General features: G+C 46.5%; 1 long non-coding RNA gene across 9 annotated transcripts in view; it reads right to left on the reverse strand.

Annotated features, from left to right (window-relative positions):
* Positions 1 to 892: 892 nt before the first annotated feature.
* The window catches only part of LOC139037175 (uncharacterized), a 47,471-nt gene continuing 22,580 nt past the window's right edge, over positions 893 to 25,783 (reverse strand). For 2 of the 9 annotated variants that reach the window (XR_011490014.1, XR_011490016.1), the window contains exons 2-5: positions 18,893 to 19,032; positions 16,847 to 17,115; positions 14,760 to 14,820; positions 11,143 to 14,254 (exon numbers count right to left, since the gene is read on the reverse strand). This is a non-coding gene — a long non-coding RNA (uncharacterized lncRNA). Of the gene's footprint in view, positions 2,282 to 7,898; positions 8,447 to 8,883; positions 9,026 to 11,142; positions 14,255 to 14,759; positions 14,821 to 16,846; positions 17,116 to 18,892; positions 19,033 to 25,783 lie in introns of those variants that run through there. The other 7 variants (XR_011490020.1, XR_011490019.1, XR_011490017.1 and 4 more) reach the window with 6 other exon arrangements.

The raw sequence follows: 25,783 nt of genomic DNA on the forward strand, positions 1-25,783 counted from the left end.
GTGATCTGCCTGCCTCTAATCTGTGTCCTCACACCCCATTCTGTCCAGCGCATCCAGATTAATCTTTTTAAAGCACCATTCCCATTGTATTATCCTGTTTCAAAAACTGATGGTGGTTTCTGTTTCCCGTGGACCCACATGGCATCCCAGCCTCATTCTCTGCTTCTCTTACAGGTGCCCTGCTCCAGCCTGATTTGTCTTCTTTCTGTCCAGGATGCTTTAACTGCACTTGCTTCATGAAAAACTTCAATTAGATGTTAGACCTAAACTGCCTGAAATGGTAGCCACTAGCCACACATGGCTATTGAACAATTGAAATATGGCAAATGCCACTGAGAAACTGAATTTTTAATTTAATTTAGATTAAATTAAAAGGCAGAAGCATTAGTATAAAATATTTTGACATTAGACACACTTTTATTGTAAAGTTTAGTAGAAGCACATTTCACTTTAACCATTATATTCCATAACATATTATTGTTGTACTGTAGCACATGGATCAGCAACATGTATCATTTCTAGTATTAAAAACACAACACAAAAGGGGAAGGGATAAATTAAGAGTTTGGGATTAACATGTACAAACTATTATATATAAATTAGATACACAGCAGGGACTTCCTGTATAGCACAGGGAAGTACACTCAATATCTTATAATAACCTATATTGGAAAATAATTTGAAAAAGAATATGTGTATATGTATATATATATATATATGTATATATATATACATATTCTTTTTCAAATTATGTATATATATACATAATTTGTATGTATATATACATCATTTTCTATATATATAGATATATGTATATGCATATCTCTATATACCTATAAATAGATATATCTATATATACATATACATATTCTTTTTCACATTCTTTTCCATTATAGGTTTTTATAAGATATTATACACATACATATGTGTGTATAACTGAATCACTTTGCTGTATGCTTGAAATTAACACAGTATTGTAGATCAACTATACTTCAATTGAAAATGAAGATAAAGATAAACATAAAGAAAAACAACGCTGTCAGTGTCAATGGATGATTTACTTGGAATGATTTTGTTTTCTATGCACTGATATACCACTGTAATGTGATTTTTTTAAACTGTTTTTTACAGATGGCATGAGTTTCAGTGATTCCTGTTTCTTTTTATCTCATTTAATATACCTCATAAAACATGTAAAATACATATGTGGCTCACATTATATTTCCACTGAATTGTTTAGCAGTAGCTCTGCATGATGATACAGGTGGGCACTTAATGGTAAGGGAAGCAGGAAATAGGAGATGGTAATAGGAGCCTCCATCTTGATCTTGTCCTGCCTGTGGCATCTAGAAACCAGCTTAGGCACAGTGGAGACCTTCAGTAAATGTTTCAGAAGGTGGTAAAGTGTGGTGTGTAGGAGGATAAGCTTGGGAATCCAACTATCCCTGAATTTGAATCCGAGCTCTGACAACTTTATGAATGACTCTGAGCCTCAGTTTTCCCATCTGCTAAACTGGAGTGTTAACATTACTGAATTCAGAGGGTTATGGGGCAACTACATAAGCTTATACATACTCTTAGCGTGGTACTTACCAATAATGAGTGCTCAATCATTGTTAGCTATTAGGCAACTGGATTTAATGTAATAGAGGCAAGAGGTGTATAAAATACATCTGGAGGCCCTTTGATTCCTTTTCTCTGACTCCCAGTCACATGGTTACTGCAGAGGACGACCTTCTGACTCACAGAGATGAGGTTCATTGCAGCAATAACATCAGCTCATAGAGAAGTATTTTTTTACCCATAGACTCAGCACAAAATGCATTCTCAAATGCCCATCAACTAACCACAATGACCTGCCCTTGCAAATCCCATGATCAGCTCTGAGCTCCACCTCCAGCCTCTCTGGGATAGGGTGTGGGGGTGGGGTGAAATGGTTCCTGTTTCTATGCAATTACTGAGTTTGTCAAAAAAGAATCTTCAGGATGCCTAGCCTTCCTCTTAAAATATATTTCCAGGGTCTCCCAAGGTCAACTGAACCCCATGGTTGGATGTCACCAGAATTATGGCACAAGTGACTCTCCAGAGAAGGGCCGAGGATAGACTCTCCTCCTTATTCCTACTTGCTCTCTGCCAAACTAAGAGGGTGTGCTGAGTCCTGGCACAAGCCAGGCAGACAGACAAATGTCTTGGAGGTCTCTTCTGGGGTCCTGCCAGGCAGGAGGAGAGGAAGCGGTTTTATAGCTTGAGTCACTGGAGCTCAAATTCTCTTCCAGTACTTCTGAGTGGAGAAGAGAAATAAAAGTAATTTCAGACAACACTGGAAGAAACAAGAAAGCAGAAACCAGCTCTAAGTTCCCTGTAATGTTCTGGGAGCCAGAACCCAGGAGAGAGCCAGAGAATCTCGGATTTAGGACCAAAGAGGCAGAGAGTAACTGAGAAGGCAAAGCACCACAACATTTTCACAAATGAATGCACATGGGAGCCTCTAGTTAAAGTAATCAACTATTAGAGTCCCTCCAGTGTCACACGGAGTTGTAAAAGGATCGTAAAGGAGAGGAATATTAGGACCCTCATGGCTGTGACTGACACTTTTTCTAATGAAAGGAAGAAAAGAAGGAGTTTATTAAAAGAATCTCCCATAATCAGAGCTAAGATTAAATAACCAAGCCATGGGAAATATAGAGGTGTGATAGCAGACCAGATTTCTCCATGTGACAGAATTACTCCTCGGAGCAGAGATTACTGATAGCCTAGTCCTACGTGCATTTTTTCCTTTCCTCCTTAGTGACAGAATCCTGGTTTCATTGGGCAGCCATGGTTACCAGCCAAAAGACTACATTTCCCAACTATCTTTGCAGCTAGGTTTGGCCATGTGACTAGGTTCAGGCCAATGAGATGTAAGCAGAAGGGTTAGGCCTTCTAAAAAAGGAAGGCCTTTTTCTCCCTTTTGTCCTTCCAACTGCATGGAATTGAAATAAAGTTGGTGAAGTTCCTGCACCCTTAATGGAACAGGAGATAACTTGGAGGCTGGAAATTATTCTGAGGATGGAGAAGCAGAAAGATCAGAGCCTGACCTGGGAGCTCTCAGTTGGTCATGCACAATCTATTTCTGGACTGCTTTCGCAGAAGAACAATATATATGTCTATTTTATTTAATTACTATTTTTGTTTAGTTGTGTGTGTGTGTGTGCGTGTGTGTGGCATGGGTGGTGGAGGTTTTAAATGCAGCAAAATCCAATCTTAACTGTTATACCACAATTAGGGTGTTTCCTATTTACAGTATCTTTAAGCAGAGATATCTTCCCTGGTGGCTCAAATGGTAAAGCATCTGCCTACAATGCAGGAAACCTGGGTTCAATCCCTGGGTTGGGAAGATCCTCTGGAGAAGGAAATGGCAACCCACTCCAGTACTTTTGCCTGGAAAAGCCCATGGACAGAGGAGCCTGGTAGGCTACAGTCCATGGGGTCACAAAGAGTTGGACACAACTGAGCGACTTTGCTTTCACTTTTCACTTTAAGCAGAGATGATCTGACTAGCTTTTCAGCTCTTCATTGAAAATCCTGGTAAAGTCCTCAGATCAGTCCAACCTGGGTCAGATACCATCCCTGTACCTAGCAGTTGTGGTCATGGGAGCATATTCTGAGAAAAACAGGAGCTGGGGGGAGACAAGATGGGTCCCATGCTGACCTCTGCCCACAGAGGGAGGGCCAGCAGGTCGTAGAGGTAAAGACAGAAATGAGTAGACAATGTCCGCAAGTCTACTATAAGAAGACATGGGTTTAAATTACCTTAATCTTGGATGGACCTAGAGATAATCATACTAAGTGAAGTAAATGAGTAGGAGGAAGACAAATACTATATGAAATCACTTATAAGAATCTAAAATATGACACAAAGGAACCTGTCTATGAAACAGGAACAGATTCAAGGACAGAGAACAGACTTGTGGTTGCTAAGAGGGGAAGGGACTGGGGGAGGGATGGAATGGGAAGTTGGGGTTAGCAGATGTAAACTTTTATATATAGAATGGATAAACAACACAGTCCTACTGTATAGCACAGAGAACTATATTCAATATCCTAAGGTAAACTATAATGGAAAAGAATGTTAAAAAAGAAATGTATGCACACACACACACACACACAAATAACTGAATCACTTTGCTGTATCGCAGAAATGAACAGAACATTGTAAGTCAATTATACTGCAACAACAACAACAAAGAGTCCTATAAGGTATTTATGTAATATCCCCATTTTACAGAAGCAAAACTGAAACAGAGAGATTAATCACTTCCCCAATAGCATATACCCAGGCAGTATCAGACCTAAATTTCGAGTCAGGGTGCAATTTTTATTGCATTAACTTTTTGTCAAGCTCAATTCATTATTGAGCTTCCCTTATTATAGAGAAAACTGAATTAGAGATGACATATCTTCTCTCCCATCCCTACCTCCACCCCATAAAAAAGACACAGCTCTGTAGTCATGACACTTAGAATCGAACTGGCAGGGAGGGAGCAGACAACAATACTTTGGCCTCCTGATGTGAAGAGCCGACTCATTGGAAAAGACCCTGAGGCTGGGAAATACTGAGGGCAGGAGAGGCAGTAACAGAGGATGAAATGGTTGGATGGCACCACTGACTCAATGGACATGAGTTAAAGCAAACTCCAGGAGATGAGTGAAGGACAGAGAAGCCAGGCGTGCTGCCGTCCACGGGGTCGCAAAGAGTCCAGCATGACTGAGCGACTGGACAACGAGTTAAATAATGTCTCCAGGAGGAATGGATGCCCACATGTGAAGTTAGGAATAGTCAGAGCTGGCCTGGGGACCCTCCAGGAGAGTCAGTCCAGAGAACCTTTGAACCCGGCAGTGGAGCTGTGAGAGCAACAGTATCTTTATTGGAATCTTTAAAAAGAGCTTTTGATTAGCCTGAAGCATTAGTGTGACTTATTTTCTCAACTCTGGTAAATATTTAATTATCAAAAATAATAGTGTCTTTTTTTTTTTTTTTACCTTTTTGAATCTAAATCACAGCGAGAATTTTATTAAAGCTGTCTTGGCAGTGAATGGCATCCTGGCGTGACATCTTTTAACTGACATCCCTATAATTAGAAGGAATTGTCTTTTCATACCACACATTTGAACTGGCTAATTACTCAATGAATATTTAGCTTCTTACATAGGCAAATATTATGTGACGAGGGGAACTTTCCGGAATAAGTATTCAACCCAGAAAACTTCCCAGGAGCCAGCTATATGACCTAGTCTATCTGAGGTCTTCTCCACCGCTCTCAACTATTCACCACCTGCCTCCACCATCTGAGACTCACACACATGCATGGACACACACCCACCCACACACACACATGCATTCCATGTTCTGGCACTTCTATGAAAAACCAAGGGGGCCTTCAATTTTTGTTTGGATTTCTACATTTTTCTTTCTTAATAAAACATTTCTTAAACTATTTCAACCACTCAAAAAAAAAATTAAGGAATAATATGATAAGCACCCTTATGCCCACATCTCAGTGTCGTTAATAAAACATGACCAATAAGGCTGGGTGCCCTTGTACTGCCTCCCATTCCTGCCCACCCTCCCTCTCACTCCCTATTTCCAGGCTCTTGAGCTTAGCCATCTTTGAATTTGGTGTCTGTATGCCTATGCATTATTCATAAACAGTACCTGGCTTGGTTCTGCATAGCTTTCAGCGTTTATAAGTGGTATCACAGTGCATATACTCTTCTACAGCATGCTTCTTTAGCTCTGTGATGTTTCATAGAATCATCCATGTTGGTACATGTAACTCCACTTCATTCATTTTTACTGCTGAAAAGAACTTCATTGATGAGTGCTTCACAACTTACTCAACTTATTCATTTCATTCTCCTGTTGTTAGAAATTTTGGTTGCTCCATCTCTTGTGTTTTCTGTTTGCCTGTTTTGCTATTACAAACAATAGTGCTATGATTTCTCTGGTATATGTCTCTTTATGCACCTGTATGTTTCTCTACAGCGTATGCCTAGAGTACCGTTGCCCAACTGTAGGGCAACTTTACTAAATGCTTCCAAACATTTGTAGCTCAATGGCAACAGATAATCCACTCAAGAAAAACTAATGTTTTTAACCCACCTTATTGTTTTTGGCCTGAAGGACTGTGTCAGCATTCCTTTCCAACACTCTCCTGTGGCTCCGGTAACTTTCCAGAAACCTCTTTTGTTTCCTTTCTCAAAGAGTGCTGGTGTCAGTGAGCCATCAATCAAAGGCCCAAAGCCAGGTCCCAATGAGAAGGCGAAGAAGTCTTACCCGCTTCATGTTCAAGCAGATCACTTTTGAGCTCTCGGCGATGTGCAGCAGGCAGGGGGGCGTCATAAGCAACTCGGCCTGACACCCACCACCACCAGGACCACAGATCAGCGACGTGCACCTCAGCTTCCCTGGGGCCTCAGCAGGGGCTGAAAATAGCTCCAGGGGAGGAATATACTGCTTCTATTATCCTAAGGAGAGTGGAAAAGTCTTAAGGACTCAACTTGTCTGGGGCCTCGTTGTGGTAGGGGGATCTCAGAGGGTGACAAGCCCTCCAGAGCAAAGGAACAAGTGACTCTCTCCTGAAGGATGGATGAGCACTGTGGGGATGGGAGTAGAAGGGAGATGGAGGGAGCACAGGGCAGCCTGCTCCCCAGGAATCACCTTCTGTACTAAGTGGCTGGGTCAGTCCCTCCCTAAACCCTGAAGCACCGGGAAAGGGGCTCGTGTCTGGAGAACTGACCTCTGGTCTTATCAAGGGCCGACGGGCTCAGGCAGCCAGGAGGCACGCCAGCAGCATCACCTCCACCCCACCCGGGGTTCCCTTCCTCCCAGGTCTGCCAGCCCCCTCTGGGAGGGCAACTTCCTCCCCGCTCAAGCACACGGCCAAGTCCAAGTCCACCAGGACTTTGGGGAGCTGACTGCCAGCCTTGAAGGAGCCTGCTTTCTCTGCAACCTTTCAGGTTCTGGGAGGGGAACCCCCAGAGTGAGCTGCACCTGACCCCAGGGGCCTGCCACACTAGGTCTCCTGGTAGCTCCGCAGCCCCGAGATCCACGCTCCACCTCTGCCACCCCATCACCACCCAGCCTCTCAGAGGACCTAGTCCCTCATCCTGCAGCTGGGGCGGGGGAGTGGTTTCTTTCTTTCTTTTTTTTTTAATTATTTTTTGGCTATGCTGGGTCTGCACTGCTGCATGGGGCTTTTCTCTAGTTGCAGCTAGTGGGGGCTACTCTCTAGCTGCCGCGTGTGGGCTTCTCATTGTGGTGGATTCTCTTGTTGCGGAGCGTGGGCTCTGGGCACTCTGGCCTCCGTAGTTGCTGCTCCGGAGGCCTAGAGCACAGGCTCAGCAGTTGCGACACACGGGCTCAGCGGCTCCCTGGCATGTAGGATCTCCACGGATCTGCACTTGGCAGGCAGACTCCCTACCACAGCGCCACCAGGGAAGCCCACAGGACTGCTTTCTTTATGGACCTGGTGGTCTCAGGATTGGCTGCCTCTTTGCAAACCTGGAGAGACCCGAGGCACAGCCCTCAGTAACTAAGTACTCCTCTGCGCTGGACTTCCTCCCCGCCCACTGAAGTAAGAATTAGCCCTTCTGAGGGACCCAGTGAAGCTCAAAACAGAAGCCAGTTCCCAAGCCACTAGCCAGTAGCAGGGCTGGAATTTGCCATCAGAGACTCATCCACAGGGACAGGAAAGTTCCAAGATGTTGGGAGCTGAACCCCAGGGGGACCAGGGGGCCCTTATCTCTGCCCTTGCCTGTGCAGCCCCCCTCCCCCCACTCAGCTCCGCAACAATGCCTGAACTAATTTCATCCAATTCTACTTTAAAAAAGAAAACCCGGGAAATAATTACTTTAGTCAGACATTATTTACTTAAGTAATTCTTTACTCAAACGTCTTTAGGCTTTATTTTACTAATACTACATAATTACGTAATTGTGTAATTAGAAAGAAATTAAATGACAAATGTTTGCTGAGAACAAATGGAAAAAAAATAGATCCTTTATTTCCCCGAGTACTCTCAGCTCAGTACGTTACATCTTCTTCCCCTCCTCCCAGCTCTCCCCAGGTCTTCTTGCCCCAAGCCTCCCCCACTGGGAATCAAGCAGGTGGGGTACCTGGACACGCAGCAGCAGATGTGGGCACCCTGAGCTGGAGGCGAAAAGCTGATGCCTTCTAGAACTAACCTGTGTGTCTCCACGTACAGCCCAACCTCCCTCCCAGGTTTGGGGGCAAGAGTCAAGCCTCCTCTGGGAGATCCATGCTCTCATCCCAAGGCAGCCTGAGAAAAGCAAGCACAGCTGGCCCTCCTGATTATCCTCCTGTAAGCAAAGTCCAGTTCAGCTCATGCTGCAGGCTCCTGGGGCGCCCCACTTCTCAGGCTGAAGAAGAGGAGTGAAGAGTCCCCTAGGAGGAGAGGGAGATGGGAAAACATCTGCTTTGCCACCTTCACGGGGACCCACCGTGTCTGCTTGGTACTCTACCCAAGGAAGAGGCATAGCAAGCACCCCAGGACTGAGTAGCTCACGGGGGGACCCATTCCCTTGGACCACCACTCCCCCTCCCCGCTTTCCTTCTCCAACCCCAGCATCTGTGAAAGCCAATGGAGCTTCCTGCCGCTACAACTCCAATCAATCAACCACCCACCCAGTGCCTGGCGAGCGTGCCTTTTGTTCAAGTTCTGAGGGGGACACGAAAGAGCAGGCAAGCCACAGCTATGCTCATTAATACGTCAGCTGCTTGGAACTTGGCATGTAGAGCAGTGTTATGCACACTAGAAAGTATCCTACTCCAGCCTCCCCACCAAAAAAAAAATCACTTTACATGTCCCCAGCATCCCGTACCAAGAAGGAGGAGTTTGAGCCATGGACTCAGGTTGTGGAGGTTCACATCTCTCTCCAGCACTTCCAGGCTGCGCCCCTCAACAAGTCACTCATCTTGTCTGGCCTCTGTTTGCTCATCAGTGAAATGGGAATGGCGCACACTCTGCCAGAATGCTGGGAGGATTAAATGAATTGGCAGCCATAAGGCATTCAGAACAGCACCAAGGGCTAATAAGCAGGAACTACAGAAGCCAACCCAGAGAAGAAGGGCTGTGGGAAAGCGCCCCTTCCACCCCCACCAGCTCTGAGCTGATGAGGACTCAGGGCGGGAGGCTGGGAAAAGGTGAGAAAGGTCAGAATGGGACTCTGGTCCCCAGGGGCAGTGCCATGGCGCCCTGTGGGAGGGACCTCCTGCTGACCGGATGCTCCAGAGAAACCAGGAAAGAGCACAGGGCCCCGCTCTGACATCCTTGAAGGAAAGAAACACTTTTCGAGTTGATCCTTCTTTTTTTCCCATCAACACAGGGGATCAAGGGATTAAAGTGACTTCCTCCAATGTCTCTATTCATTTGTTTCATATAAAACAGACAAAGACCAGGTCTAAGCACTAACAGTGGGTCTTTGGGATGAAACCCTGTTTCTGGCCATCTCAGATGGGATGGAGGTGGGGGAGAGAGTACCAGATGGGCCTGGACACCCTGAGCCCTTGTGACAGCAGGAGGAGGAGGAGTCAGGGGCTTTGCTCCCCCACTCCCCAGTCCTCCCTGGAGGAGAAAGAGCAACCCCTCCAGAGTTTGAATCCCACCACAGCAACTTGCTATCTGAGTGACCCAGGGCAAGCCATGTGACCTCTCTCAGCCTCAGTTTCTTCTTTTATAAATCAGCTCTTATAAGATAATTAATCTTTCATGAGATTGACAAAAGTATTCCATGAAATAATTCACTGACCTCAGGGCCCTAGTGCATCAAAGAACCTAACACATGGTCATCCATTCCTTCATTATTACTATCGTTATTATTTCATGGTGCCATGACTAGTCCTGCCTCCATAGATCAGATCTTAGAGGGGTATCAGGAGCAGGTGCCTTGGGAAGGGGTGGGTTCCAGGCCACTGCACATAGCCATGAGGTCTTCAGAGGTGATAGGAGTAATGAAAATTCTAACAGTTGTGGAAGATGGGGCAGTTCAGAGCCAGGGCTGCTGTCCTCATGCATTGCCCAGATAGGAGAGACGGACTGGGACCTCTCTGCAGATGGCAAGCTTCCACCCAATAGGGAGGAAATTCTACCCTCTTCTTTCCAGCATCCTCCATGTGCTGTGCTTAGTCACTCAGTCATGTATGACTCTTTGCAACTCTATGGACTGTAGCCTGCCAGGCTCCTCTGTCCAGGGGATGCTCCAGGCAAGAATACTGGAGTGACTTGCCATGCCCTTCTCCAGGGGATCTTCCCAACCCAGGGATGGAACCCAGGTATCCTGCACTGCAGGCGGATTCTTTACCAGCTGAGCCACCAGAGAAGCCCAGCATCCTCCATAAAGCTTATTTCCAGGAGCTCCTTTGTGGTCTTGGGGTAAGAGCCACTTGTTCTCTAACAGAGGCTAGCCTCAGAAAACTGCATTTTTAAAGATTTTCTGGTATTGACCTTTGGCAAACCGCCTGCCCATGGCTCATCTCCCTTCTCTGTCCTCTTGGCTTCAGTTCACGGGGCTCAGCCCGGGCATGTTCTGCTAACCAGGGTGCTTCCCTGTTGGCTCAGAGGTTAAAGCATCTGCCTGCGATGCGGGAGACCTGGGTTCGATCCCTGGGTCGGGAAGATTCCCTGGAGAAGGAAATGGCAACCCACTCCAGTATTCTTGCCTAGAGAATCCCATGGACGGAGGAGCCTGGGAGGCTACAGTCCACGGGGTCGCAAAGAGTGACTTCACTTTCACTTTCCTGCTGTGGCCACGATCCCACCCTGCATTTGCTGGACAACTAGGTTTAGTGTCCTCTGCTTTCGCAGCCCCTGATGCCAGCCCGGCCCCTATCTTGCCTTTGCTGCTGCCCCCTCATGGCCTCAGCCACCTCCTAGCCGTGGCAGGTGTTCCCACCTCACTCTGCGTTGTCCTTTTTCCCAAGCAGCTACAAGGTCAAGCAGCAAAGAAGCCAGGGAAACCAGAGGGAGATCAGCCACGCCCCTAGTCTCTGCGTCCAATTTCAAGTTTAATTCAATGCAATGGATATTTATAGAGCATCTAACACCAGAAGGCTCAGAATCTGTAAGTGAGTGAGTGTGTGTGTGTGTGTGTGTGTGTGTTGAGGGATTCTCTGAGGGGATAGATGGAGACTTACCTTTGTTGGTTCAAATCATATCTTTCAAAAAATGAAATTCAGGACTCCTTTGAATGTTCTGTAGAATGCACTGCAGCCAGCCAATACTGACCGATAGATGAACTGAGTTTTTGAATCCCAGGGCTTTCTCGCAAGTTGGGTCCCCAGGGTTGGGAGGAAACCCTACCCCAGCAGACTCCAGCTGCTCCAAATCTCTCCACTAAGCCTTGGCTTTGCCTCCTGTGGCTCATTGGCTGAGAGCTGGTAGTAATCAGGATAAGTCTGCAATTAACAAGGTCTCCCTCCTGGTCTAACCTTAAGAAGGACAGAGACAGCCAGCACGCAGCCTTGCCCTCGCCGCCTCCGCTGTGCTGTTTGTTAGCCTCACAGATTATTATTAGAGGCGCCACAAAGCTAATCACCTCCCTGGTGGACACCCCGCCTCCCCCCGGCTCCTGCTCCTACATCGTCTGCGTTTGACCTGACATCCCTGGGCTCCCAGGCTGCCTGCTGGCAGCTCCCAGGGAGAGGCAGAGGTGAGCCCACCTGGGCAGGACTGCAGGATCATCTCCTTCAGGAGGATGACCTTTGCCCGGAGCCCCCAAGGACCGGGGCTGGGGACACAGAGGGGTTGGGGAGGAAAGGGAAGGGAGGAAGGAGAGGGAGGAGGGGTTTTGGAGAAGTGCTGTAAGCTGAAAATGCCTTGGCACTTATTCATCTCTGGTTAAGCCCTTGTTAGTACATCCAGAGGGATACACAGAGGGAAAGGCAGGAAGACCAGGCGACGGCCAAGCTCCCCTCCCACAGATCAATGTTGGGTAATGGAGGAAGGTTATTAGCAATTCTCTCCTTCCCCCAAAGACTGCAGAAGAGAAAAACAAACTTCAGTTCCAGCAGAAGGAATTTAAGTAACCCAGGGGAATGACTTCCTCATTGTGAGGAGGATTTGCATCCCTAGATAATTTCTGTGCCTCCTTCTGCAGCCCAGCGAGCCCTCACCAGTTTTCACCTGGCTTTTCCCCTGCTTGGACCTCCTGGGTGGCCTCCAGTGGGTGAGAGGAAGTCCAAAGGCAGCAACTTAAATCTATGTAGCCATGCCCTTGCCACTGTCCCTTCAGGGCACTCTTTTGGCCGATCTAATGCCCACCCTTCCTGCAGAGACCGCTCAGGATCACTCCAGCATTCTTCTGGCCTCAAGTTCATCTGCCCCCCAGGCTTGTTCCCAGGGTAGGACCCATGCCTCACACATCTCTGAGCCTCCTCCCTCCTAAGAGCAGTATCTCACACAGGGAACATGATCAATAGACACCATGTGCTTAATGCGAGGGTGCGTGTGAGTCCTGGTGTTCTGGTCATTTGTAGGATGTTCTGGAGTTTTAGAATCACATGGAAGGAGAGCAAGAAAAAGAATGACCAGTGACAGGACTTTATTACCTCACATCTTCCTTGTGAGCACCCTATTGGGTAGGCATTATTATTCCCATTGATGGGCTTCCCTGATAGCTCAGTTGGTAAAGAATCCACCTGCAATGCAGGAGACCCCAGTTTGATTCCCGTGTTGGGGAGATCTGCTGGAGAAGGGGTAGGCTACCCACTCCAGTATTCTTGAGCTTCCCTTGTGTCTCAGCTGGTAAAGAATCCACCTGCAATGCAGGAGACCTGGATTAGATCCCTGGGTTGGGAAGATCCCGTGGAGAAGGGAAAAGCTACTCACCCCAATATCCTGGCCTGGAGAATTCCCTGGACTGTATAGTCCATGGAGTTGCAAAAAGTCTGACTCAACTGAACAACTTTCAATTTCACTTTGATGTATTTGCAAACTGAGGCTTACAGAGGTAATATTCCCAGGGTCACATAGCCAGTAGTAAGTAACAGAGTTCTGGGATATGAATTGAGGCCTAACCCAAAATTTTCTTCACTATGGGATGTCCACCTTAGTCCAAACTCCCTTAGATGTGAGGTTAACTTGACCTTCTTGTTGTTTAGTCACTAAGTTGTGCTTGACTTTGCAACCCCATGGTCTATAGCCCACTAGGCTGCTCTGACCATGAGATTTCCCAGGCAAGGATACTGGAGTGGGTTGCCATTTCCTTCTCCAGGGGATCTTCCCGACCCAAGGATCGAGCTGGAGTCTCCTGCATCAGGCAGATTCTTTACCACTGAGCCACCCAGAAAGCCCTGACTTGACCTAGCCTCCTGTTATAGAACTTGCACAGGATTTACAAAAAGGTGAAACAAGTGAGATATCACATTTCATATCACATCCATAGCCTCACCACCCCTTTGGAAGAATCCCATTTCACTTAGTGATTTCTGAAAGTGAAAGGTAATTCAACAAATGTTCAGTAAGTAAACTGAGTGCATACAATACGCCAGGTTCTGCTGTAGGTGCCAGGAATATAGTAGTGAACAAGACAGATAAAATGCCCTACTCTCTCAACAACAACAAAACAAATAACCTGATTAAAAAATGGGCAAAGAACTTGAATAGATATTTCTTCAAGGAGGAAATACAAATGGCCAATAAGCACATGAAAAGATGCTCAACATCACTAATCATTAGGGAAATGCAAATCAAAACCACAATGAGAAATCACTTTACGCCCATTAGGATGGCTATTACTAAATAAACCAACCAACAAAAAAACAAAAACAGATGAGGATGTGGAGAAATTAGAACACTTGTGTCCTGCTGGTGGGAATGTAAAATGGTACAACCCCTACAGAACACAGTGTGGCAGTTCCTCAAAAATTAAAAATAGAATTGTTACTGAGTCCAAGCCTGTACTACTTGCCACAGGCCAGGCCAATAAATTGAGAGATAAATTTGGGGGGCAAGGAATAATGACTTTATTTGGAAACCCAGCAGACAGAGAAGATGATGGACTAGCACCCCCCAAACACCATCTCACCTGAGTCAGAGTTCAGGCTTCTTTTATACCACGAGGGTAGGGGGTGTGGCTGGTGGGTGACAATTTCTTGGTGCCAGAATCCTTTGTTCTTGCAGTGATCCACATAGATCTGGTCATAAGGTTCCTCAATCAAGACAATTGTTATTCTCTTTTCTGCAATTTCTTGTCTCTGTATGAATGAGAAAGGGTTATACCTTTCAAGGTCAGAGCCCTGAGAATAGGCTACCGTGTATATTTCAGGCTATAGGCAGCATTCTTTTACAAAGGTGCAGAGCCAGCATGACTAAGAACATGCAACAAAGCACAAGGGTTAGAGCTAAAGCAATAAATCCAACATGGAGTCAGGTTTGTTCTCTATTACAGAATTATCACATGATCCATCAATTCCACTTCTGGGTATTTATCCAAAAGAACTGAAAGCACAATCTTGAGGAGATATCTGTATACGCATGCTCACAGCAGTATTATTCACAAGAGCCAAGAGGTAGAAGCAACCCAAGTGTCATCCATCTGTAAATAAACAAAATGTGGAATTTACATGCAATGGAATATCATTCAGTCCTAAAAAGGAAGGAAAGTATGATTCATGCTACAATATGGATGACTTTTGAGGATATTATGCTAAGTGAAATAAGCAAGTCACAAAAAGTCAAATACTATATGATTATACTTACATGAGGCACCTAGAGTAGTCAACTTCATAGAGACAGAAAGTAGAGTGATGAATGCCTGGGGCTGGGGGAGGAAGGGATGCAGAGTTATTGCTTAATGAATATGGAACATCAGGTTTACCAGATGAAAAACTTTTAAAGATTGGTTGTACCACAGCGTGAATATATTTGACACTACTAAACTGGCACCCCACTCCAGTACTCTCGCCTGGAAAATCCCATGGACAGAAGAGCCTGGTAGTCTGCAGTCCATGGGGTTGCAAAGAGTCGGACATGACTGAGCGGCTTCACTTTCACTTTTCACTTTCATGCATTGAAGAAGGAAATGGCAACCCACTCCAGTGTTCTTGCCTGGAGAATCCCAGGGATGGGGTGGCACAGAGTCGGACATGACTGAAGTGACTTAGCAAACTGTACACTTAGGGACAGTAACGATTGTAAATTTTATGTGTCCTTTACACAGTTAAAAAGACCTTCTGTGATGTTTCCTGGTTTGTCCAACAGTGCTCTTTCATCACTCCAAAAACAGCAGGCCATCTTTTTATATAAAAGTCAACAGGACAATGTACTTCATTGGTGTATATCATTTACTTTTTACCTGGCTACACTTTAGGAACAATAAATTCATCAAAACTCTGAGCTGAAAAAAAAAAAAAAAGAACTTTTTTTTTTTAATTTTAAAGAAATCCCCTGCTCTCATGGAGCTTCCATTTCTGCACTGAGTGCATGCCCTGCTGGCTTTCTCCTCCCAGACCTCCCCCTTCCATTCCCCGTCCGTGAGTGGCAGAGGCCAGGCAGGAAGTTAAGCAGCCATCAGGGTTCATAGCCCTGCCCTGCACACTCACACTTGATACCCCCGCATTCTTTGTGTTCATGTGTGCTAAGTCACTTCAGTCGTGTCCGACTCTTTGCCATCCTAAGGATTGTAGCTCACCAGGCTCCTCTGTCCATGGGATTCTCACGGCAAGAATTCTGGAGCAGGTTGCCATGCCCTCCTCCAGGAGATCTTCCCAACCCAGGGATCCAACCCTCGTCTGTCTCTTAAATCTCCTGCGTTGGCAGGCGAGTTCTTTACCACTAGCGCCACCAGGTCTCAACAGACTGGAGGGCCAGGCCAGCTCCTCTCCTGACCCCCTGTTGTTTGCTCACCCTCACTGGCGACCCCTGGAGGAGAGTTATCACAGCCAGTTATCACCTCCACTATCCTGCAGGATAGTGGTCGTCACAGCCCTGCTGGAGGAGCCTTAAAGGCACAGCTCGAGTTCACCTCTGGAAACCTTCTTGTTCTCACCCCTCCAGACTCTTGGGACCAGGAGTCTGTTGGCTCGTCACAAGCACTCGAGGGGTGTGTGTGTGTGTGCACACACACAGGGTAGGGGTGGAAAGGTGGAAGAGGGAGGGGTCCTTCCAGCAGGACCACAGATACAGCCAGCTGCCCGCAGGCCTCCAGCAGCCTGGCCACTCCCCAGAGAGCCCACCTGCCGCTAATTGCTTGTTGTTCTGCAGCCAAGGCAGCTTCTCCCCCAAAGTCCTCTCTGTCCAGATGTTGTCGTCGGTCAACCCCATCAGGCGGGGCCGGCCTGGGGTCTGGCTCTCGCCTGTCAGCCCTGACATCTTCAGTGGATAATGGAACGCAAGGATGTGAGAGGCAGAGCAGGTGCATGCTAATGAGGAGATCAATTTTAATTATGATTTTAATTAAACACCCGATCCAGTAGGAAATATGACAAGAACTGGGCTGGGGTTGTGCAGCCTGGAAGGAGGGAGGGCTGTGGGGAGAGGGAAGGCGCCTCAGTCATCCTCAGGATTTAAAAGAATAAAGGGCAGCACTGATGGGAAATCGAGAAAAACCTGTGCTACCTGAATTTGGCACCCAGTGAGGCTTTTCCTTCAAAGAGCGCTCAGAGATCTCAACTCCCGCAGATAGGGTATCGGTTCCGAGGAGACCTCGGAGAGGGCCAGGCCTGCTCTCTGTTCAACTGGGGAAATCGAGGCCCCAGGGACGGGGTGGATGTGACTGTCTCTCCTCTGTCCCTATAACGTACTGTCCAGGCCTCTGATCAAGTACTGATCACAAGCATGTTGCTTACCTCCTCCCAGCCCCCACCTGCGTATATCAAGTGTCTACAAAGCAAGGGCTGTTTGTGCGATGCAAGCCCTTCAGGGACAAAACCACGAGCGGACACAGAGAGGAGCTGGTGCTCACGGTGGTCATGCCTCCTCCACCGCAAAGGAATCCGGCGTCATAAAGGATCATCCCCAGGCTCCACCTTCCACTGCTACTCTTGAACAGTCCCCAGCATGTAGTAGGCATCCAGGAAATGATGTGCAGTGAGCAATTACATGACAAAGAAAGTCTCTGAAATGTAAGGAGAAGTCAGGAGTACACCTGATTAATCAGTTATTCTCAAGTCAGGATATCAAATTTCTCAACGCTGCTTCATGGAAGAAAGTACCGTGTGCCCTGGGTGTGCGCCTGGTGTGTGCATGTCCGTGTGCACATTGCTATGAGTTGTGTGCAGTGTAAGTGGTGACAGATGACAGCAGCTGGCCAAGGGGCCAGTGGAACTAATGTTGCAGGACTCTTGATAGCAGATAATTCTAGAATAACAGGATAGCCAGAGACCCAAATAGAACTTTTAGCAGTGATAGAGATGTTCCATATCTATACTGTCTGATACACTAGTCAGTGGCCACATCTTACTATTAAGCATTTGAAAAGACTTGAGTGACTAAGCACCTGAATTTTGTATTTAATATCAATTCATTTCAATTCAAATAGCCACACGTTGCCAGTGGCTGCCATACTGGTCAGTGCAGTTGTAGATCACCTAATCAAATTCTCTCTTGGTCCAGCAGAGGAAACTGAGGACCAGAGAAGTAGCCCTTGGACGTCACCCAAGCTCATGCAATGGCCTTCACAGGCAGCGCGTTAAAACTCCATTCTGGGACTTCCCTGACAATGGTTAAGACTCCACACTTCCAATGCAGGAGCGTGGGTTCCATCCCTGGTTGGGGAACTAAGATCCCACATGCCTAGTGCTATGGCAAAAAAAAAAAAAAAAAAAAGACTCCATCCTATATAGATTTCTGGATACATAAACAGAATGCCTATCAGGGGGTTTCACTCCTAGGAACATTGATAGAGTCCCTTTGCAAGACCTAAGGACCACTGCCGAAAAGATTCTCTTTAGTTCCCCGGATAAACCTGCCAGAGAACAGGGCAAGATTTTGGGTTGAACTGGCAAGAACCCAGTGATTGCTTCTGCCCGGTCTCCATCACCACCAGTGCCCCAGCAGGCAGGGCCCATCTGGTTCTTCCTATCTAGGTAATGTGAGGTCTTTCTAGACTCTCAACCCACAGCTAAATTCTTGTCACTGGTGTGAACAGAGAAGCTGAAATTGGAGATGGTGGCAGAAGTTAATTGGGATTAGATGCGCATGTTCCATGGTTAGCAAAAGCGCAGATGGTCCAAAGCCACTTCTTAAGCCAGATCATCTTCTAACTACTCTCCTCTCCTCCCTCTCTGCTTACTCCTAGCCCTACCTCCAGTGATCCGCCTCCCCAGGTGCTCTGAGAGGTATCGATTGGGCTGTTTCTCCTCCTTGCAAGTTATGACTCAATATCAGTTAAACCTTTTCCATAATAAATGAGGTCATCACAGGAGGAACAGAGAAAAAAGGGACTTCAGGCCTCTCTCTGACACACGCATCAACCCCTTCTTCCCTTCCCTCGTGTCTCCTCTGCTGTCTGCTTCACTCTTCGAGCTGCCAGTGGAAGAGACAAAGTCAGAGGACCCACAAATCACTCCTTATAGTCAGGACACAAAGGATGTCTGCTGTCAAAACACATTTCAGCCTCCCAGATTGGCAGCGACCACAAGTCAGGGAAAAGCATTGGCTACAAATCCCCAGAGAATTCCCCCAGCCTTCCCCAAGGCCCCTCACTGTTGGGGCAATTGAATTCTAAGCTTCAAATGAACTCTGGTTCTCACTCTGGGAGCCAGTTCACTTCTTAGGAAAGATCAGTTCCAAATTCGCTGTTTCTTTCCTCTAAGTGAGGGATCAAGAGGGCTTCCCCGGTGGCTCAGTGGTAAAGATTCCACCTTCGATGCAGAAGACTCACCTAGACTCACCTTCCATCCCTGCATCAGGGAGATCCCCTGGAGGAGGGTATGGCTCCTACTCCAGTATTCTTGCCTGGAGAATCCCATGGACAGAGGAACCCGGCGGGCTGTGGTCCATATGGTTGCGAAGAATTAGACATGACAAGCAACTGAGCACGCACACAAGGGATGAAGACGGACAGAAAGTTAAGCAGTTTCCATCTGTGATCCAAACTGTTCCTTCCAAGTCTGAGCAGGCCCCCTAGCAGCTAAACCCTGGGGTGTGGTCACATTATCCTTAGACCTGACTCCAATTCGTGAGTTCAGGACTCTCTAAGCAGAACCGAGGCAGCCTCGCTGTGGACACAGCAGTCTTCCTGGAAAGGAAGGACCCTGCCTGTCAGAAACCTGTCAGCAGAAATGGACAAGAATGTAAGAGACAACCTGCTGACCTCCTGGAGCACAAGGCTAGAGAGGCGCGTGCACCGTGAGAAGGTGGCGTGTGGCGGGGCAGGCTGTGAATTCATCAGCAAGGCAAGGGCCAGGGACAGACAGCCCGGAGCCTTGCACACTGGCCCTTCTCACTCCGTAGAAGAAAGAAATTTTCTTCTTAAAAGAACTGACAGAGAGGTTTTACAACTCCCAATCAGCAATTCCTTTTATCTCTGTCTTAAGGAACTCCTTTCTGAGAGCAGAGTATCCGCTAAAGGAACCAGCCAGTGCCCCTCTCTTGCCGGGGCCCAGCGCTCCTGCCTTTTTTCAATTCATTTCAATAAAGTCATGGGGCAACTGCTCTTGGCTTTCTTCTTCTTTCCCACAACCAAGGACCTCTTCCCTTGATAGAACAATGTCTCTTTCTTTTTTAATACGATTCTGGGCTTCCCTGGTGGCTCAGATGGTAAAGAATCTACCTGTGATGCAGGAGACCCAGGTTCAATCCCTGGGTCAGGAAGATTCCCTGGAGGAGGGCATGGCAACCTACTCTAGTATTTTTGCCTGGAGAATTCCGTGGACAGAGGAGGAGGCTACAGTCCATGGGGTCACATACAACTTAGTAACTAACATACACACAATAGGATTCCACTCTTGGGGAAAAATGGCTCTGGAGAGTGAAGTGGGAGTGGGGCTGTGGGTGGGGAAGCAAAGGGAAGAGCAGAAATGAAAGCAAAGAAGAGGAGTGATGGACACCATGTCTTAACTGGTGTTCAGATTCTTGCCTGAATCAGTTTTGTCCCCAGCATTAGCCTGTCTCCGAGGGTTCTTCTGTCTTGGGTGACCTTGAGCATCCCTGAAGGTGAAGGCTAAACTCTGAAAGACCTCGATGGCCTCCCCCAGCTCACTTGCATGTCCTCAGTCAACCACCGATGACACCAGGCTCCAGACCAGCTCCAGGTGGGCATGCTTGCCACACATCTCCAGGGTACTGCTTTCAAAGCCAAACACACTGTTATTTTAAACTGCACGCCTACACAGTGCTCCTAGGAGCATCTTGGCAGGAAGACTGGCAGAGAGACGAAGATTTCAGCCTGACAGCCAGAGAGACCCACATCTTGCCCCTGACCCTGAACGAACATGTTTCTTTTCCTGCCTGGAACTGTCTTCCCATTACCATGCTTTGCTGGCAATTAGCAAGCCCTGACCAACACACAAGAACTTTATTAGGACTGATAACATCTTCCATCATCCCAGGCTTTCTGCCCAAGATCACCATATGCCCCATAGGCAAGATCCTCTTCTGCCCCTCTCCTCTGGGTGGGGCAGGTATGAATGGAGTTGCTCCTCTCCCAAATAGAAGATGTTGCAACCAGGGCTCAGAGCTTAAGGAAAATGCTGCCAGTGAGAGAATAAATCCAAGTGGAGTCTTGCCATCCTCATCTTTGAGCTTTTCTCACACCTACTGATTGCAGCAAATCCATCAACTAGTATTTAATGACCACCTATTACAAATGAATGAGGCATCACCAGAGACTCACAGATGTCTAAGGTGAGACACCCCTTCTCACTTAAAGAAATTTACACTTTTTTTGAGGAGATAGAACCAGGGCACACTGGTGGCTGCTGCTGCTGCTAAGTCGCTTCAGTCATGTCCGGCTCTGTGCGACCCCATAGACGGCAGCCCACCAGGCTCCCCCGTCCCTGAGATTCTCCAGGCAAGAACACTGGAGTGGGTTGCCATTGCCTTCTGTAATGCGTGAAAGTGAAAAGTGAAAGTGAAGTCGCTCAGTCATGTCCGACTCATAGCGACCCCATAGACTGCAGCCCACCAGGCTCCTCCGTCCATGGGATTTTCCAGGCGAGAGTACTGGAGTGGGGTGCCATTGCCTTCTCCGACACTGGTGGCTACTCAGGTACAAACTGGGGGATCCATCCACATGGAGCACAGCACAGCTGTTCTGGGGGTGATGGCCATGCCCATGACCCCCTGACAGTGTTACTCACAACAGGAGAAGCCACCAAGAGCCGTAAGAATAGGAGGGGGTGACTGTGGGGTGAAGAGATGGAAAGCTTTCACCAAAGCCATGGGGCTTGAGTGTAGCTTAGAAAGTTGATTTGGGATGATGTTGGTAGGAGATGGGTGCCGAAGATATTGCAGTGAGTAAAATCCCCTAAGACAGGAGATCTGGTCAGAAAAACCCAGAAAGAGTTCAAGAGCCACTGAAAAGAACCATTTGGCTGGAAAGAAGACCTTAGGTGAAACCTGTTTGCAAATGTAAACTGAGGGCCAAACACCACTACAGAGCCCCAGGCTGAACTCTGTCCTATTAGAAACCCACTTCCTAGACCTTCCTAGTAATGACAAAGGGACCTTGGGTTTGAGTTACCGGATGAGGCTCAGATGGGCATTAGTGGCAGATCCCCCCAGGTGGCTGCCCACCCATGGGCCGCAGGGCTCTGTTCAGCCTCCCCTTGAGGCCATCTCCCAGCCTCCTCCTTGCCTGGAGCTGCATGCCCAGCATCTAAGGATGGCAGGAGCAAGCTTTCCCATTCACCACACTTCCACACTTCCAGCAGAGCCCTGCCTCTTCTTCCTGCCCGCAGCCCGGCAGCTCCCTGGCATCTGCACCCTTCCTGCCTCCCTCCCCTCCCAGTGGAGGTAGAGTCCAGCCCTCTCTGTTTCAGGTCCCACTCAAAACACTGATTTTGAATGAGGGATCTGTTGCTCTGATTACGCTTTCTCACCCTCGAATTGTCAATTTCCCTTCCCTACTCAAACTTTCCCTTCACTATTCAAATATGCTCTAGAATCCCCCATTTTTAAATCAAATCCTTCATTGACACTACATCCACCGCTATTGTCCTATCTCTGTATTTACTCCCTTCACAGCCAAACTGCCCCCAAAGGCTCAGATCCAGATGCTTCTCCCATTGTCTCACTTCACCCTCCCTCCCACTGTGTCCTCCACACTCCCTCCCACACACGCCACACAACACACATGACTCAGAAACTGCTTTCGCTAGGACTATCAGTGACCTTCTGCCACCTCATGCGAAGAACTGACTCATTGGAAAAGACCCTGATGCTGGGAGGGGTTGGGGGCAGGAGGAGAAGGGGACGACGGAGGATGAGATGGCTAGATGGCATCACCGACTCGATGGACATGAGTTTGAGTAAACTCTGGGAGTTGGTGATGGACAGTGAGGCCTGGCATGCTGCGATTCATGAGGTTGCAGAGAGTCGGACACGATTGAGCAACTGAACTGAACTGAACTGAACCAGTGACCTGCAAGCTGCATTTTGCAAGCTGCAAGCTTCAGTCATGTCCGACTCCTTGCGACTCCATGGACTGTTGCCAGCCAGCCTCCTGTGTCCATGGGATTCTCCAGGCAAGGATATCAAGCAGATTGCTGTGCTCTGCTCCAGAGAATCTTCCCAACCCAGGGATCAAACCCACGTCTCTTATGTCTCCTGCATTGGCAGGCAGGTTCTTTACCACCAGTGCCACTAGTGACCTCCAGGTGGGTAAATCCCAGGCAGTTTCTGGTATCTGCATCCTCTTGACTCTGCAATAACATCTAACCCATGAATCCCTCCCTCCTTCTAGAAACACTCTGCTTTCAGTTCCTATGATGTCACATTCATTCCCCTGGATTTCCTCCTAGTGCTATTGCTTTTTGCAGCCTTCCTTTTCTTGAACAAACATGACTCCCTATTATTTACACAATTCCAAACATTTTTTTAACTTAATTCCAAACATATTTTAACTTCTTTAATCCTCCCAACAATACTATGAGACGGATAGTTTTTCCCCTTTTTTCTAGATGAGAAAACCAAGACATACAGAGAAACTTTCCCCTAGCTTAGCTAGAATTGCAAAAGACAAGGTTTGAACAGTTAGGATCTGATTTATGTTATTGGTCTCTACATCATGCTGTCTGTTTAACTGATGATATTAATAAGGACAGGTAGAATAGGCTGCAACAATAAACCAACTCAAGATCTCGGTAGCTTAAAGGAACAAGGGTTTATTTCCATCTCATGGTATTTATCCAAGATATCTGTGAAGGATCTGCTCCACACAGGCATAGGGAGCAGGTGATAAAAGTCCCGCCATCTTATAACTGCAGGAAGGAAAGGAAAAGACTGGGGAATCGTATTTGGGGTTTTCTACATAATTTCTACTCATATTGCCTTGAATAGAACCAGTCACAGGGTCCCACTTAACTGTGAGGGAATGGGAAATATTGGGGAGCAAATGGCATATTTACCGAGGTAGCTCTACTTGCAATCATAAACTTTAAATGTTGGAGTTTCTCCAGCTTCCGTCTTAGGGCCTAATCTTTCTTCACTCTACTCACCTGTTCCCATGGCTTTGGTTATCTCCATACTGAGACTTCCCAAATGGATGTTTCAGCCCAGACCCCAGCCTCATTTCTGAGCTGCAAACTTATCTATCTGCTTACTCGACATTGTTTAAAACTGTACCTCAAAATCTTCTTCAAAAAGAGGAAATGCAGATGGCCAACTAATCATTAAGGAAATACAAATTAATCACAATGAAATATCACCTCACACCTGTCAGAATGGCTATCATCAAAAAGACCACAAATAACACATGTTGTCAAGGATGTGGAGAAAAGAGAATTCTCCTGCACTATTGGTGGGAATGTAAATTGGTGCAGCCACTATGGAAAATGGTATGGAGATTTCTCAAAAAACTAAAAATAGAAGTACCATATGACCCAGCAATTCCATTTTTGGATATATATATATACCAAAAAAAACCCACAACACAAATTCAAAATGTGTTCACATTTGTTCACACACCCCATTGTTCACAGTAGTGTAATTTACAATAGCCAAGGTATGGAAGCAACCAAAATGTCCATCAATGGATGAATGGATAAAGAAGAGATGGTGTGTATATATATGTATATGGTATATATATGTATGTATATATTCTACTATATATATGTTGCTACAAGTGTCAAAATTTCACTCTTTTTATGGCTGAGTAGTATTGTACTGTATATATATACATACTGTATATATATATACACACATATATTGTATATATACTGTACTATACTGTACATATATATGCTATATATATACATATATACATACTGCATATATATGTATATATACTATACACACACATATATATACAGTACAACACTACTCAGCCATTAAAAGAGGGAAATTTTGCCATTTGTAGAATATAGATGGACTTGGAGGGCATTATATGAAGTGAAATAAGCCAAGCAGAGAAAGACAAACACTGTATGGTAGCATTTACAGGTGGTATCTAAAAAATAAAACAAATTAGTGAGTAAAACAAAAAAGAAGCAGAATCACAGATATCACAGATACAGAGAGCAAACTAGTGATTACCAGGGGGGAGAGGGGAGGGGGAGGGGCAAAATCGGGATAGAGGACTTTAAAAAGGGGTTATTATGGGATTATATGAAATCATGTGTATATGAAGCCCTGTAGAATTTAAAGAATCTTTCATTCAACAGAAAAAATGTTTTTAAATTTTATTTTATTGAAATGTAGCTGACTTACAAAATTGTATGAATTTTTGCTGTACAGCAAAGTGATGCAGTTTTATATATATGTATATATATATATATATATACACACATACATTCTTAAGAAAAAATATACTGAAAAAATTTTTAAATATATTTTTAAAGCTTCTTCAATTTAATATACTCAAAACAAACCCCCTGGAGCTCTTCCCCCACCACAATATCTCTCCTCCCCCAACCTGTCTCATTTCATCCATGTTGTCACTTCTGTCAGGAATCTAGAAATTACTCCCGCTCTCTCCCTTGCTTCCCATATCCAACCTATGGTCAAGTCTGGATGAGTCTGTTTTCAAGATAATGTTAAATCTACTCGGTTATCACCAATGCTGTCACTTTTCTCTAAGCCACTGTCATCTCTTGCCTAGACTTCTACCATAGCCTCCTTTCTGTTCTCATTATTTCCTTCCTTATCTTCTTCCGGAACATCTTTACAAAGGCCCATTCGGACATGCCACTCCGCTCCCTCCCTGAAGACGCCCATAGAGCTCAGGGTGTGTACAGCGCCCCCTACAGGCCGGCCCTTGCCAACCTCCCCGGCAGCATCCCGTGCCTCTCTGCTGCTCACGCGCCGCTTCCCAGCCCCACAGGTCTTCTCGGAGGTCCCGGACTGCGCCACGCTCTTACCAGATGCAGGCCTTCCGACGTGATGTTCCCATTACTTGGAATGTTCTTTCCACACTCTTTACTCTGCAAAGTCTTTCCTACACATGGGTCCAAGCCTAAATGTGTAGGTCCCAAGGGACCTTCCATGAAAGCCCTCAATGTAATTGAGGTCCTCCTGTTGTATTGTCTTATGACACTCTGTTATTTTGTTTTGTAGCACTTCCGACAGTTTGTAAATATACATCTCCTTTGACTTCTGTTTAATATCTCACTCCCACAGAACCA

This window comes from Odocoileus virginianus, chromosome 10, assembly GCF_023699985.2.
Source record: "Odocoileus virginianus isolate 20LAN1187 ecotype Illinois chromosome 10, Ovbor_1.2, whole genome shotgun sequence".
Lineage (NCBI taxonomy): Eukaryota > Metazoa > Chordata > Mammalia > Artiodactyla > Cervidae > Odocoileus > Odocoileus virginianus.